At 42.0% G+C, this 5,537-nt stretch overlaps 1 pseudogene; it reads right to left on the bottom strand.

Moving 5' to 3' along the window:
• Positions 1 to 3,922: 3,922 nt before the first annotated feature.
• Positions 3,923 to 4,022, bottom strand: LOC112809994 (U6 spliceosomal RNA; annotated as a pseudogene).
• Between the last annotated feature and the right edge of the window lie 1,515 nt (positions 4,023 to 5,537).

The raw sequence follows: 5,537 nt of genomic DNA, 5'->3' as shown, positions 1-5,537 counted from the left end.
GGCATGGCTTATAATTTTTCAGATCAACCAAGAGAAACTGAGGTCACCTATTTTTTGGTGTTAACAAAAAAAAGTTTAAGGGTGTTAAAAAAAAAAAAGGTCCTAACGTATATATTCTATGAGATAAATGCAGTTTGGGTTCTTCTCTATAGAAAATGCTTGTTCTTTGAGGACTGGAATCAGTGGTTTGTACTACTCATGGGTGTCACAGAGAGGAGTCTGACATGTTGAGAATCTGTTATACTTACATGGTCCTTATGCACAAAATACCTGGCAGGGTTCCTAGCCAGATTTTGAGCCATGGGACTATGATACCCAGCCCTCTGAACCTGGATTAGAGGCTGATGTCTGCTCCAAAAGTAGTCTGCTCCAAAAGTAAATATAACATGGGCATAGGTTAAGATGCCCAAATAATGCATGATCAAAATTATGCTAATATTGAGAGAGAAAGAGGCTTCACTAATACTGTGCTGGGGCGATCAGTATGACTTGGGACACGCCTGGACAACCTGGTTCAGGCACAGGACACAGCCTATACCACCTGAACACCTCCCCATGTATCATGTCGTTGAAAAAATATGCTGTGATAACTCCTCTTTTATACACAGGAAACTGAGGAACAGGGAGGGTAAGGAACTTCCTAAGACGACATAAACCCGGAAGTGGCCAAGTCAGGAGAGAAGCCAGGAGCCTCAGGGACCACCTGGCTGGAGGAGTCCTACTGGGAAGGATGCTCTGTGTCGGGGAGGTGGCGACTGGTCCCATCAGATTCTTTGCCTCGGAAGGTTTGTCGCGGCAGAGAGAGACGGAGAATACAGGTGGGGTAGAATCAAAGTTGAATCACGTGGCAAGAAGGCCAATGACCGAGCTTGGGAAAAGAGGAGAGAGCGTTGCAATGGATGGTCCTTAGAAGATGAGCCACCGGAGCATCTTCTTAGTGAGTGGGAGTCACAGCAGTCCGGGGGTACAGGAGCTCTGCTGACCTGCTAAGAGAGTACCTGCCGTCCTTGATCCCTCGGGGCATCGGCTCCACCTGGTGTCACCCGATGTTGCTTCCAACAGCGGGAGTGGGGTGAAGTCGGAAACCAGCCGCGCAGCCCATTATGGCGAGGCGAAGCACAAATCAGAGGCAGCCACTCCAGATGCACCGCAAGGGAATGGGCAGAAGAGGCTTGTCTTGGGCGGGAGATGAGGAGACCTCAGCTCCACGCTGCCCTCCAGCATCTGAAAGTTTATGGAGCCCGCCACGCGGCCCAGCCACGTCCGCTGTCCAGAGGGCCTCAACACCGCCGCGCTTACTCATTTTCACCTTGAAAATGGCTGGAGGGGCGGCAACCCGCAGGCGCACACTCCACGGACGGGGTGGGGCCGGGAGCCTCCAATGCCCGGCGCTGGCGGGTCAGCGGCGGTCACCGCGTCTCCGTGACCTCCCAGCCCCCTCCACACACCGCTTTCCCGACAAGAGAACAGGTCTGAGAGGCTCTGCGAGCCGCTCTGCTGGGCCTGGTGCGCCGTGGGGGCTGCTTCAGGGAGGCTGGAATTGAACTTGGAGGACCATGGCCTGCGGTTGGAGGGAGCGAGCCCAAACCCCGGTGAGCACCTGTGAGTTAGTTGGCTTCGGTCTGCCAGGGTCATCCGCCTAAAGCCTCCCAGTGCGCCGCAGCTTTGCCTTTCTGGAACATGGCCAGGCCGGGGTCAAGCCAAGGCACATTCCCATGCTCTAATGTCTGCCGGAGCAGTGGGGGAGAGGTGTGCTCTGTGCTAATTGCTGTTCTTGAAAACGGGATTCAAGAAGGCCTCAAGGGTTCCTGCCAGGAGTCCTAATCTTTTTCTGTTCTTCAGTGCCGCTTAAGGGGTACTGTGGAAACTTGCTGTATTTTATTTTATTTTATTTTTTTGTTTTAAGATTTTATTTTTAAACAATCTCTCCACACCCATCGTGGGGCTGGAGCTTAGAAACCCGAAGTAAGAGTATTTGCCCTACGGACTGAGGCAGTTGGGCACCCCCTGTATTTTATTTTTAAAACTTGCATAAGGTAGTTTGAAAGCCCCAGTGAAAGTGAGTGAAGCTGCCAAATGAACTCTTTAGTTAGGAAACTAGACTTTAGAGCCAGAGGGCCTGATTCAGATGCTGCTTTAGTGCTTTCCAGCTGTGTGATAGGGCAAATTGCTTGTGTTCTTTGTGACACACTTCCTCATCTGGGAAATGGGCGCAGTAGTAATACCTAACTCATGTAGCTTTGTAAGAAGTGAATGAACTTAGTAATAGAGCTGGAAGTCCGGAACTGTGATGCCACCAGCTTTGCTTTTCTTTTTCAACATTCCTCTGGCTATTTGGGGTCTTTTCTGTTCCATACAAATTTTAGGATTATTTGTTCCATTTCTTTGAAAAAAGTGGATGGTATTTTGATAGGGATTGCATTGAATGTGTAGATTGCTCTAGGTAACATTGACATCTTCACGATATTTGTTCTTCCAATCCTTGAGCATGGAATGTTTTTCCATTTCTTTGTGTCTTCCTCAATTTCTTTCATGAGTATTTTATAGTATTCTGAGTACAGATGCTTTGCCTCTTTGGTATTTATTCCTAGGTATCTTATGGTTTTGGGTGCAATTGTAAATGGGATCGACTCCTTAATTTCTCTTTCCTCTGGAAAACAGTATGGAGGTTCCTCAAAAAGTTGAAAATAGAGCTACCATGCAATCCAGCAATTGCACTACTGGGTATTTACCACAAAGATACAAATGTAGGGAGCCGAAGGGGTACATGCACCCCGATGTTTATAGCGGCAGTGTCCACAATAGCCAAACTGTGGAAAGAGCCAAGATGTCCATCAACAGATGAATGGATAAAGAAGATGTGGTATGTATATACAATGGAATATTATGTAGCCATCAAAAGGAATGAAATCTTGCCATTTGCAATGACGTGGCTGGAACTGGAGGGTATTATGCTGAGTGAAATAAGTCAATCAGAGAAAGACATGTATCATATGACCTCACTGATATGAGGAATTCTTAATCTCAGGAAACAAACTGAGGGTTGCTGGAGTGGTGGGGGGTGGGAGGGATGGAGTGGCTGGGTGATAGACATTGGGGAGGGTATGTGCTATGGTGAGCGCTGTGAATTGTGGAAGACTGTTGAATCACAGATCTGTACCTCTGAAACAAATAATACAATATATGTTAAAAAAAAAAAAAAGAAGATAGCAGGAGGGGAAGAATGAAGGGGAGTAAGTCGGAGGGGGGGACGAACCATGAGAGACGATGGACTCTGAAAAACAAACTGGGGGTTCTAGAGGGGAGGGGGGTGGGGGGATGGGTTAGCCTGGTGATGGGTATTAAAGAGGGCACATTCTGTGTGGAGCACTGGGTGTTATACGCAAATAATGAATCATGGAACTAATGGTGTAATGTATGGGGATTAACATAACTATAATAAAAAAATATGTATATATATAAAAAAGAAGTGAATGAACTGAAATAGGTAACAGGCTGGTGCATAGGAAACACAAGATTGATGGCAGGTCTTATTTGTTACTGCAGCTGCTGCAGTGCAGAGCTCAGAATTAACCTGCCATCCCATTCACCTACATGAACTTTTTGCAAATGCAACATTGATTTGGAAAGTTTACAGCTCTGCCCTCGCCATATGTATATGATACCGTATATATTATTAGCTACTGGTGCAAGGACAGGCGATACCAGGGAAATGAATAACATCTCTCAGAATGCTATCCTATTATTTTGGGGGTGTTTCCTGTTGTTTCTTATTTGATTGTAATGTATGTTATGTACTATGTCATTTTCCCTCTCTTTTAAAAATTTTTTTAAATTCCAGTGTTATATTAGTTTCAGGTGCACAGTATAGTGATTCAACAGTTCTATATGTTGCTCAGTGCTCATCAGGATAAGTATACTCAAAAATTCGGAATGCTTCACGAGTTTGTCATCTTCGCTCAGGGGCCACACTAATCTTTGTATTATTCCAGTTGTAGTAGATGCGCTACTGAAGTGAGCACTGTAATGTTCCTATTTTGAATTATATATATTTATTGAATACGTTATATATTTTATATATCTTTTACATGTAAAGTATCTTTCGTAAGTATCCCTATATTGTATATGTAAAAATGTATGAACATTTGCAATAGAGTAATAGTTTTATAATATATAAACATATACAAATCATGGGAGATACATTTATTTTACATATATATATATATTCTATAAAATAGCATTTTTATATCATTTGAGATGTGAAATATCTCAAAAAAGATACAGATAATAGTATAATCAACACTTATGTATGTATTACCCAGATAGAATAAATATTAACTTTAAAAGTTGTTTAATTTTTTAAAGAAATAAAACACTACAGATGCAATTACTTCTATTCTGTTCCATTTCCTTCCCTATCTGCCTCTTTTTTCCACCTCCAGTTAATGCTATTCTGAAGCTGCTGTGTATCTTCTACATCTCTGATTTTAATATTTTAGCATAAATGTATGGTCCACAGGCCAATATTTAAAATGTGGCATCATATTTTTGTTTTTAAGCCAGGTAAATAATATTTTGCTAAATATATCTTTCTGCAACATCCTCTGATCACTTTCCTTATTCACTCAACTTTTTTTTTTTTAAGATTTATTCAGGCTACTAAATCATCCCTACTTCATTTATTTAATCGCTGTGCAGTAATACTGTTGTAAGAATATATCCCAATGAATTTATCCTTTTCTCATTTGATGGATATATAAGTTGTTTACAATCTTTCATTTGTACAAAGATTGGTGCAGTGTGTACGGCTGTCCACATCTCCTTAGGCAAATGTGTGAGAGCTTCTCCAGGGCACGCGTGTAAGAATGGAATTGCTGAGCTCTACTTCTTTGTCTCACTTTTATATTTATTTTTACAAAATCAAGCATTTATTAGATATTCTTAATTTTTATCTTTGAAACAAATATGATTACTACCTCATTCTTATGCTTTTGAATGAGTCAACTGAAGACTAAAGTTTGAAAGGAAATTGAAAAATGCTTAGCATTTGGATCTGCTTATCTGTGTAACCCAGGATTGACTTGATACTGTAAGGTATGCAATGCAAAAAACAAAAATAAATTGGATGATAAGAATCATAGGAGACTAGAGCTACCATTTCTTTCTTTCGTTTTTTAACTAATTCACTTATTTATTTAGAGAGAGAGAGTGAGCAGGAAGAGGGGCAGAGGGAGAGGAGGAGGGAGAATCTCTAAGTAGACTCCATGCTGAGCATGGAGCCCAACAAGGGGCTTGATTTCACAACCCTGAGATCATGACCCTAGCTGAAATCAAGAGTTGAATGCTTAACTGACTGAGCCACCCAGCCATCCCTAGAGCTACCTTTTCTAATCACCAATGTAAATGTGCTGTGCTTTTTCAAGCCATTGCATTGCATATAAAATACTTTTACTTTAAATGTGTCTATATTATTTATTTTGATAATACATGGTTATACTTGGAAAATATAAGAAGGAAAAGACTCTTAAATCTCCTCC

The sequence above is a fragment of the Callorhinus ursinus genome, unplaced genomic scaffold (assembly GCF_003265705.2).
Source record: "Callorhinus ursinus isolate GAN/ISIS: 27379988/994484 unplaced genomic scaffold, GSC_fseal_2.0 scaffold53, whole genome shotgun sequence".
Taxonomy (NCBI): domain Eukaryota; kingdom Metazoa; phylum Chordata; class Mammalia; order Carnivora; family Otariidae; genus Callorhinus; species Callorhinus ursinus.
Note: the sequence above shows the minus strand (reverse complement) of the source record. Positions and strands in the feature narration are given on the sequence as shown.